General features: G+C 40.2%; 1 pseudogene; it reads right to left on the minus strand.

Annotated features, from left to right (window-relative positions):
• Positions 1 to 1,602: 1,602 nt before the first annotated feature.
• On the minus strand, positions 1,603 to 1,721 carry LOC112484174 (annotated as a pseudogene).
• Positions 1,722 to 11,471: the final 9,750 nt, after the last annotated feature.

Below are 11,471 nucleotides of genomic sequence, written 5' to 3' on the forward strand. Positions count from 1 at the left end.
CACGGTAATAGACATGTGTGTCCCTCCAAGAGTTTCTCTGTGCCTCTCGGGAACCCTTCCCCCTGGCTTGTCCCACTTTCCCAATGTAATTAATCATCACCTGCTTTCTGTTGCTGCAGATGAGGTTGCATTTTCTAGAATTTTATATAAATGGAATCGGAAAGAATGTACTCTTTTTTTTCTGGCTTTCACTCAGCATGATTATTTTGAGATCACCCCTGTTGGATTATTTGTAGTATATTTATTCTTAATGCTGATATAGATAAACCACAGTTTCTTTATGCATTCACCTGTTGAAGGACATTTGGGTTGCTTCTAGTCCTTGGTTATTAAAAATAAAGCTATGGACATTCATGTACATATTCTTGATTGGAGAATGCCTTCATTTCTCTTGGGAGGGGATTTTCTTTTATTTTACATTTTAATTTCAATCTTCCTAGTACTCCTGTCCCCCATCTGCCCAGTTCTCCCCCACACCCTACAATCACTATCGATAATACCTTCTTCATCCTTCTCGTGTTCATTTATACAGACATAAGCAATACGCCCCCTCTTTTTACACAGAAGATAGCTTATTACATGCAGTATTTTGTATCTTTTTTCACTTGACATGAATCTCAGAGTGCTCATAGCCCACAGAAGCTTCCTCATCTTAGCTGTGCAGTATTCCATTTTCTGTTTGTACTATAATTTATTTAACCAGGTCCTCTCTAGGGACCTGTGTCGTCCCTAATCATTTGCTACTATAAACCATGCAGTAATGAATAATCTTTCATTTTGTACCTGTGTAATTATACCTGTAGAGGGAATTACCAGATCAAAAGGGATGTATGTTTGTTAATTTTGACGTATGTTCCCAAATTGCCCCCCATGGAGTTGGGTCACTACACAGTGGCATCAACAATGTATAAGAGCATTTACTTCCCCTTGGCGTTGCCAATAAGTTGTCTTATTTTAAACTTCTGGGTTTTTGCCAATCCGATAAGTGAAAAATGGCATCTCACATAGTTTTAATTTTCATCTGTCTTAGTACAAGATTATTTTTTTCAAATGTTTAATAGCCATTTTATTTCCTTTAAAATACAATTTTTTTTGAAATTGGTATGTTGTTCTTTTTCTTATCGGTTTCTAGAAGTTCTTTATTAGGCAAATTAAGTTCTTGTGATTCATATCAGTTCGTTATCTGCCCCTGACTTAGCTGTTAATTTTCTGCCATAGAGAAATAGCATGTATGTGTGAGAAAGAGCAAACATCAGTGTTTTTTAATGGCTTCTGGGTTTTAAGTCACAGAAAGTCCCGCTCATTGCAAGATTATAAAGGGATTCTCTAATTTTTTTTTTCCAGACCATTTATGGTTTTGTTTTTATGCTTACTTATTTGATTCAAATCACTATGTCTTAATTAACTTGGTATGCCACCTCCCTCACCAACGACTTCTTGTAAGAGCGGCACGTAGAAACAATCCGAGAGGTTCAGCTTTAAGGCACAGCCATCCAGTGCAATACACTGTTTTTTGTTTTTTTTTTCAACCCTTGGTTGACCTCACAGATTGCAAGGACCTTGTCAGCTTACAATCTCTTATTTTTTATTTTTATTTTTTTACACCTACAGCACCTGGTCTTCCTACGTGGTCTCCCATACCAGTACTAACCAGGCCCCACCCTGCTTAGCTTCTGAGATCAGAAAGGATGGGACTTGTTCAGGGTGGCATGGCCGTAGACGGTAACACACTTTCAAATTGCAAATTATTTTAAGGAAGTATTGAGTGACCTGGAAAAGGGTGAGTTAAATGAGAAATACAGAAATTCAAACTGTGCAGAGGCATTCCAATTTTTCTTTCGAAACATGTCTATGAGAAAAGAAGCTGGTGAGAATGGCGATTAATATCAGGCAGCTTTTGTGTGGGCACATTTAGTCATTCATTAAGCTATCCATGGATGCTTGTATCACAAAAGAGTGGCATCACCACTCATAAAGTGGCCTTGCTGAAAAAAATCACATCTGAAACAGAAAAAATATCTAGAATGTCCAATGTTCAAAAAATGTCCAAAATAGTAGCTATGAGTCACCTGTGGCTGTCAAACACTTGAAATGTGGCCAGTCCGAACTGAGATGCACTCTGAATGTAAACTACACACCGGATTGGGAAGACTTGAAAAAACAAAAAGATTGTAAACTACCTGACTAATTTTTAAGCTATCGATTGCATGTTGAAATAATCAAATTTTGGATGTGTTGAGTAAAAATAAGATGATTAAAATAAATTTCATCTCTTTTTTACCTTTTTAAAGTGGCTACTAGAAAATTTAAAATTGCACATGTGACTCGAATTTGTGGCTCACATTATGTTTTTATTTTCAGCACTGGCCAAGATCTACCAATTTTTACGAAATACAGATAACGGGAGAACATCACAAATGTCATCACAAGGATGCTGTCAAATAAATCCATACTGTGGAATATGAAGCAGGACAAATCTGTCTTCTTTAACAAATAAATTGACAGAAAAAAAGGCGGTGAGAGAATTTTTAGATCAAAAGAGATTTTAAAAACATTTCAACCCAATTCAATGTATGGACATTTTGGGATCCCAATTCACTCCACTTCTAAAATAATAAAACAAAATGTAACTAAACAAATTATAACATTTATGAGACAATTAAAAATTTGCACACTTACTGGACATTTGATGATATTAAGTTCTAAAAGTATAATAATGCTATTATGGGTATTTTAAAAATAAATAGTATTTATCTCCTAGAAAGCACACATACTCAAATATTTACAGATGATGGAACGTCTGGTATTTGCTTCAAAACAATCCAGTTGGGGAGGAAGTGGGAACACGTGAGGAGATGAAACAAGATTGAGTTGACAATTGTTGATGTTTTACAATCTACTTTTTTTCATTGTGGGAAAATACGCATCATAATAAACCATTTTAACTATTTTCAAGTGTATAGTTTAGTGGCATTAAGTACATTTCTCTCTCTCTTTTTTTTTTTTGCTTAAAATTCTCCCAAATAAAAGGTTAAAATAAAAATTTTGAATAAGCAAATGGGTATCAAAATAAAATATGTAGGTAAATATAATATTGAGTTCCCAGAAGGGCTAGTGCAATGATTTTTATTTCTCTCTTTAGTTTCTTAAATTTCTATAATGAAAATGCTAATTTTTAGAGATTATTTTTTATAACTATAAGAAAAAGCTAGAGATGACATTGTTTTTCAGGACAATTCCTTCACACGTGTTCCGTGGACAAGCGCGGCTCCTGGGGATTTGGCCGGAAGAGGAGCGCCACCTCGTGGCGGATCTGAGAGCCGCTCTTGCTTGTTCCTTACCCGCGGATCTGGGCTCCTGCGAGGGAAGGAAGGTGTTGCTGGCGGCTGAGCGCTCCGGTGCGCGACTCCTGAGCGCAGAGCGGGTACTCGAGGTGGCATCAAGGTCTTATCCTCGAAGGTGAGAGAGTCAGAGGAGAAGCTAAAGGAGAGACGAGTAGCAACTCCCCTCCTCCTTCCTCCTTTTTGGGGGGTCCAACTCACCTATTTAACAGTAATTCATTCATTCATCAAACATTTACTGAACATCTACTGTGTGCCAGGCCATGTTCCAAGCACTGGGAACAAAGATCCTTGCCTTAATGAAGCTGACACAACCACTGTGTGTGAGAGACACAATAAACAAGTAAAGGAAATAGTGTGTTATGTGGTGATAAGTACTAGGGGAAAAAAATAAATCTAAGAAGGGAGACACTGAATGGGGGGATGTTTGCCATTTTAAATAGAGTGGTCAGGAAACGATCTCATTAAGAAGAGGGAGTTTGAGAAGCATTTGAGATCTTGCTCCCCCACATGTGCTGTCAGTTTGGCTTAAATAAACTTTATAAGAATTCTAAGAAGAAGAAGAATGAGGAGAAGGGGGAAAAGTTTGAGCAGGGAAGTGAAGGATGTGAAGGGGTAAGTCAGGCAGATATTTGGGAGAAGAACATCCCAGGCAGAGGGAAGAGCCGATGCAAAGGCCCTGAGGCAGGAACCTAACTAATGTGTTTGAGGAACATTAAGAAGGCCAATGGAGAGAAAGACAAACGAGAGAGGTATACATATAGGTACGCATTATTTTTTTGAACCTTTTGACAACTAGTCTCATGACTCCTACTCCTAAATACTGCAATTTATATTTCCCAAGAAAAAGAACATTCTCTTGCAGGGGGTTTCTCTACCTTGTCACTGTTGACGTTTGGGTTGGACAATTTTTGCTGTGGGCGGATGTCCTGTGCGTGGTAGCATTTTTAGTATCCCTGGCCTGTACCCGCTAGATGTCAGTAGCACACACTCCCAGCAGTGACAACCAAAAATGTCTTCAGACATTGCAGAATGTCTCCTGGATGATAGAACTGCCCCCAGTTGAACATCATCGCTTATATAACCACAGTACAATGGTCACAATCAGGAAATTTAATATCGATCTAATATTGGCTAAACTACAGATGTTATTCGAATTTTATCGGTTGTCCAATAATGTCTTTTATAGCAATTTTTTGCTTTCTGGTCCCTGGTCCCACCCGGGATTACATGTTGCAGTTAGATGTCACATTTTTTATAACTTCCTTTCATCTAGGACATTCTTTCTCCTTTCTCTGTCTTCATGGCACTGGCAGTTTTAGTATATGTGCTGCCGAAGTGAGCACGGCACTGGCACTTTTGAATGTCATAGGCCAGTCATTTTGTAGAATGGCCCTGCTTGGGTTTGTCTGGCTTTGCATATGCCAGTGCTGAGCTGATTGAGAAGGGAAGGTTCAGTGGTGAGACGTCCAGCTGGAAGAATGCACAAGAGGCTGACATTCGAATGAAACAGCAGGCACCGACTTTATTGCAGGGAGCATACTTCTAGTGCGGAGAACGTGCTTCTGCTTCCTTAAGGGACCGCATGGGCTCCACATATATCAGAGCACAATAGTGGCATTCTGCCACACATGCATGATACAATAAGCTGGATCATGCTTACAAGAGTTAGGAGCAGGCACCCTACTACATTAATGTAACTAACAACTTAAATCCGGGGTCCTAATCTTGGCCAGGATCCTGGATCACAGCCAGACCTGGGACCCGCCAGGCCTGGGACCCACAGCGTAATGATTAGATTTAGGTTACCCATCTTTGGAAGGAATATCACCAAGGTGATAGAGTGTCCTTTGTGCCTATACGGGAAGACACATGATAGTTATTTGCTCCATACTGGTCATTTTCACTATGATCACTTGGTTAAAGCCCTGTGTGTTTCTCCACATAAAGTTATGATATTTCCCTTTGTAATTAAAGTGTCTTATGAGCAGATACATTAAAGCTACGCAAATATCTGTTTCTCATGAAAATTTCACCCACTCCGTTTAGCATCCATTGATGATTCTTGCCGGAATCAATTGTCCTGATTGGTTGCTTTTAGTAATTGTTTTAAATAAATACTGAATAAGGATTGTTAAACAAACAAACACACAAACAAAAAACTTTCAGTGCTGAAAGCTTTTCTAAAAGAAAAAGTTTATTGAGCTGTATATATGCTAGCCAGTAAAAGGACCAGGTCATGGGCGTACCATAAGCAGCAGAGCTGCGTGGAAAAGACAAGCAGGTCCCTACCACCCTGGAGTCGAGGGGCGCTTTTATATACTATGTTTGAGGAAGAAAGAGGTAAGTTGTTTTGGAATAATTTGTATTAGTTACAGATAAGGGGGCAGGAAAAGAAGAAGGGGGGCAGTTCTATGATAGGTGCACAGTCTGCAGGGAAGAAATATTTACTACTTTTGATTGGTTACGGGCAACGCACCTGAAAGTCCATGCACACGCCGGATGCAAGGCATCTAGCGGAGGGCTGACAGATGCCTGGAGGTCGATTCGAAGCTCCAACATACATTCAGAAATGTGAGCAGTCTTTTATTAACCTGCCCACACTATTAACTGGTTGACTACTATGTCTTTCTCTCATTCTCTGGCTGCTGTCATTTAATTTAGAACATCTCAGAATTTTTCTCTGGTCAAGACAAAAGGCTACTTTTAACATATGTGAAGTACAAAGAGTAACAATGAAACACACATGCATGTAAATTTTGCTAATAAGGAGACACATGAGGACACGTGAAACCCTGCAGCCTCCTCCCTGGAGGTAGATGTAAACTGTTCAAAGCTGAGGGGAGGGCAGCGGGAAGCCTGGGATTGGTGGGGTCTTGGATTAACTAAACTTGGAGACAGGGCTAAATTCCAGAGCTATTTCAGGTGGTGAACTAGTGGGATGTAGACCAGCTGGATTTGGAGTCTAGGGAGGAGGGTGGAGCCTGTCGCTACAGACTGGGTTGAAAGATATGCTGCCCTTCGAAGCCCCAACCCAGCAGTCAGCCCTCGGGGTCAGGGGTGTGAGCGTTGAGGGGCAGGCACAATCTCTCTGGGGGTGGCTGGGTGGGGACTGCTCTGGAGTTTCCAGGAGGTCCTTGCACCGACGAAGAGTGTGAAAGTGGCTCCCAGTGGGTTCAAGTGAGTCCTAGAGTGGCAAGCCTCACCTAGGACAGGGTGGGACAAAGAAAGATCACATTTTCTACCATGAATGGTGTTAAGAATCTGGGGGAAAAGTTATTTAAGAGGTCAAGATAATTGCATCTCTTCCCCTCACCCACCCAATCAAAGTTCCTTCTCCCTGGTCCATGTGTCCACACCGGCTGTCTAGGCTGGGACTCTTCCAGGTGCCCTCGGAAATCCTAGATCTCCATGGAGCTCCGATTCACCTTTTGTTCCTTTCGTTCAGTGAACAAGTATTTATTGAACACCTCATGTGTCCCAAGCATTGTTCTAGGCTTTGGGAACCAGGCAGTGTTGAAGACAGACGGAAGTCTTGCACAGGCAGGGCTAATGTTCCAGTGAGGAAAAGACAGACATGGGTAAGAGGATTAGAAGGGAAAAAAAATAGCACAGGCTAAGAGGGCTCTTGAGCGGAGAAAGGGGGAAAAGTGGCTAGGGCAGCCTCATTGTGACATTTGAGCAAAGACCAAAAGAGATGAGGAGGAAGCCTCGTGGTCATCTGCGGGAAGAACATTGCAGGCAGATGGAGCTGCGGGTGCTGCAGGTGCAAAGACCCGATGCAGGTCAGTGCCTGGTGGAAACGGAATAAGTGAGGGCAGTAGGCGGAGAGAGGAGGTAAAGAAGCAACAGAAACAGGTCCTGCCGGGCCTTGCAGGCCACTGAAAGGATTTCGGTTCCTACACAGGAGACCTATATAGAGGGTCTGAACTGAAGAAGAACCATGTTTTTGCTCCCAAATTGGTCCCTCTTTCATCCCTCACCTAGTTACAGCTCCCCCCGGGCTGAAGCCCTGTCTTTCTCACCTCCTAGGTTTCACCACCATCTGGCTTCCCTTCCCCCTCCATCTCTCTCTCACTCCCCATTTTCGTCCTATTCAGTGTTTCTAGAAAAGTTAGTACACAACACATGAACACAAAGACATAATACTAATAGCATTCCAAAGTGGCGATGGTCAGAAAAACATAGAAAACAGAGCTTCTGTCTACAAAAGCAGCCTTCTCTCCCTCAAAAGAGAATACCCTAAGGTGGAGAATGGGACCTGCAGGAAGAAACTATGAAACTTTATCAAGAGGTTAACACATATAAGACTTGGATGAATTAACAGGTATATCATGTTTATGGATGAAAGGATTGATCTTATTTTTAAATGCCAATTCTTGCCCAATTAAAGTATGTTTATTGCAATTTCTATTTTTAAAAACTCAGTGAACTCAAAATGGATCAAGAAACTAAACTTAAGAAACAAGACTATAAAACTCTTAGGAGAAACAAAGGAAATCTTCATGACCTTGGATTTGTCAATGCTTTCTTGGATTTGACACCAAAAGCCCAGGCAACAACAGAAAAAAATAGATAAATTAGATTTTATCAAGATTAAAAACTTTTTTGCATCATAGGACACTATCTGCAGAGTGAAGACAACCCACAAAATGGGAGAGAAAATATATACGATAAGGGATAAATATCCAAAATATATGAAGAACTCCTACAACTTAAAAATAAAAACCAAATTTAATTCAAAAATGGGCAAAAGACTTGAATAAACATTTCTCCAAAAATGACATACAAATGCCCAGTAAGCACATGAAAAGATGCCCAACATCACTAGTCATCAGGAAAATGCAAATCTAAACTATAATAAGATGCCACTTCACATCCACAAAAATCACAATGTTTTTTTAAATGGTCAGTTTGAAACTAATACGAAAAAAAAAAAATGGGTCAGTTTGGTTTCAGGTAACTCTTATAAAATTTTAAAAACCGAAAAATAAGTGTTGGCAAAGATATGATCAAACTGGAACCAATGTGCATTGCAGGTGAGAATGTAAAATGGTGCAGCGGCCACTGTAAAAAACATTTTGGCAGTTCCTCAAAAAATTAAACATAATGAAAATGGTTAAAATGATCAGTTTTATGTTACATATTTTTTACCACCATAAAAATTTCAATGGACCCTGAGAGCTCTGATTCCAAACCACCCACACCAAGACATATTTTAATAAAAGTACTGGACTTTAAAGAAAAATAATAATCTTTTGGGAATCTAGGATAAAAGAGCAAATGACTTATAAGGGAAAGAAAATTTGATTCTCACCGGATTTTTGAGAGTAATGTTTTCTGCAAGAAGAAAATGGAGTGACATGTTTAAAGATCTTCTAGGAAAGACAAATGTGAGCTGAGGATTTTACTTGCAGCAAAACCGAGTTTCAAATATAAAGGATATAAACTGTTATGAACACGTGAGCACTGAGGGAATATAGTTTCCATGAAGTCTTCTTGAAGATTCTACTCCAGACAAATGATTAGAGAGATGTGAAGATAGGACTGGCAGAGAGTGTGAAGCATATAGTTGCTTGTAAAACTGAGACAGGGGAATAACAAGGAAAGAGTACGGTACGTAATGGCAAAATGTGCTCACAGTGTAGATGTGGTACAACTATTAAAAAAATAATGAAATGGGGAGAACATACATAGGCAAACGATAGTTTTATATCTAAAGGAGAGCTTTGCTGGATATATTATTCTTGGCTGGTAATTCCTTCTACTTAATAGTTTGAATATTTGATTCCACTCCTCTCTTGCTTTTAAGGTTTGTGCTGAGAAGTCTGAAGATTGTTTAATGGGTTTTTCTTTATAGGTTACTGTCTTTCTTCTCTTGGCTTCCTTGAGAATTATTTCTTTGTCATTATTTTTTGACAATTTTAATATAATAGGTCTTGGGGAAGGCCTTTTTCAGTTGAGGTAATTGGGTGTTCTGTTTGCTTCTTCCCTGTGAAGATCCAGCTCATTCCTTAGATTTGGTAAATTTTTGTCAACTATTTATTTGAATGTGCTCTCTATTCCCTTCTCCTTCTCTTTTCCTGCTTGTACACCCATTATTCTTATGTTGTTTTTCCTGATGGTGTCAGATAGTTCTTGTATAGTTCTTTCATTTTTTTTTTTTTCATTCTCAGGTCTCTCTCTTCCTTCTGAGTCATTTCCAGATTTCTGTCTTTAATATCACCAATTCTTTCCTCCATCCGGTCGGCTGTATTTCCCAAGCTTGCTATTTCATTATCTCTTTAATGTGTTCTCCATCTCCAGAAGTTCTATTTGGTTTATTTTTAGAGTTTCGGTCTCCTTGCTAAAAAACTCATTTTTTTTGGACTCTTTTGATTCTAAGTTCTTGGAATCGTTGATCAAATTTTACTTGCATCTTACCGAGTTTTTTAGAAGAGCAATCCTGAATTCTCTGTCATTTAAATTGCATATTCCTATGTCTTTATTTTCAGGAGATTTTACTCTTTCTTTCTGAGCTGCCTCATCACCTTGCTTGTTTATGGTGTTTGATGGACTATTTCTCTGCCTAGGTTTAAAGGGAGTGTACTCTATTTTTTTTCAAAAAGATTTTATAGAAGTCTCTCTTTAGCCCATTGATAAGAAGGGGTTTTTCTTTTGATTTCCAGTAGGTGGCATCCAAGCCTCTTGGATCCTGCATTCAGGCTAAAAATGATTTTTTTTTCTCTCTCTCTGTCTGATTTACAGTATATTCGATCTGCAATCAGATCCCCTTGGTCCTAGCGCCTGTCCAAGGTACGGGCTGTGGTTTAAGTTTCAGCACCATATCTGGGAGAATATAGAGGCGGAGGGAGAGGTGCACTCTGCCTTGGTGGGTGGCAGTTGCTGCTAGTCTCCCCTGTCTTAGCCTCCCGCTTGGCAACGTCAGAGGCTAAGACACAGCTGTTGCCGCTCCGCGCTTAGTTCCCACTCCACTTTCTGCCCCGATCCCTGGGCTCTGCTGCATGGAACTCTCTGATCCCTCAGGCAGGGCTGTTCTGGGATCCAGCAGCAAATTCTCCCCACCTCTCTTGCAGGGAGCTCTGGCTGCATATGGCAGCTCCTCGTTTCTCCTAATCTACTTCCCAGACTCACGCAGTTCCCACTTTTTGAAGCTCTTACGAGCAGATCTCTCAGACTTCCTTGTGTGCGGGTTGGGTGTTATTTGTTGAGTTTTAGATGTTCAGCTTGTTATTATTTCAAGGGGAGAGATCTGGGGAGACCCCTCACTATGCAATACTTCCGATGTCACTCCCCAAAGAGAGAGTTTCAAAGTGCTTTTAGTCACATATTGGTGGGAGCATTGACGTTGTTATTTTGAGACTGTCATGTGTGCAATTTTGATTAAAGCAAATAAATAATTATGAGATACTGTAATTCTGTTTTCTCCTGTGTCCTTGAGAACTAGGATTTTTATGGGAGAAAGGAGAAATGGATAGCAGAATTATTACTGTTAGTTTCCTATGGCTGCTGTAACAAATAGTCATAATCTTAGTGGCTTAAAACAACATTAATATATTATCTTACTTTTTTGAGGTCAGAAGTCCAACATGGGTCTCACTGGGCAAAAACCAAGATGTCTTTAGGGCTGTGATCCTTCTGGAGGCTCCGGGGAAATAATTCATTTCCTTACCTTTTCCAGCTTATGGAGGCACCTGCATTCCTGGGCTGGTGGCCCCCCTTCCAACAAGGACAACAGCAAGGACAACAATCTGACCTCTGCTTCTGTTGTCACATCTCCTGCCAGCTCTTTTAATTTTTATTATTATTATTATTTATGCCTACAGCACCTGGTCCTCCTAGGTGGTCTCCCATCCAAATACTAACCAGACCTGACTCTGCTTTGCTTCTGAGATCAGACATCAGGCTTATTCGGGGTGGTATGGCCATAGACCATGGACCATGGCTTCACTAGGGCATGAACTCAGGACCTTCTGCATGTAAAGTAGATGTGCTAACCACTATACTATGGAACCACGTCCTCCTGTCAACTCTTATAAGGACTTTAATATGACATTGGACCCACCCAGATAATCCAGGATAACCTCCCCACCTCAGGATCCTTAACATAATACATCTGCAAGACCCTTT

Source organism: Pteropus alecto, unplaced genomic scaffold (assembly GCF_000325575.1).
Source record: "Pteropus alecto unplaced genomic scaffold, ASM32557v1 scaffold37, whole genome shotgun sequence".
Lineage (NCBI taxonomy): Eukaryota > Metazoa > Chordata > Mammalia > Chiroptera > Pteropodidae > Pteropus > Pteropus alecto.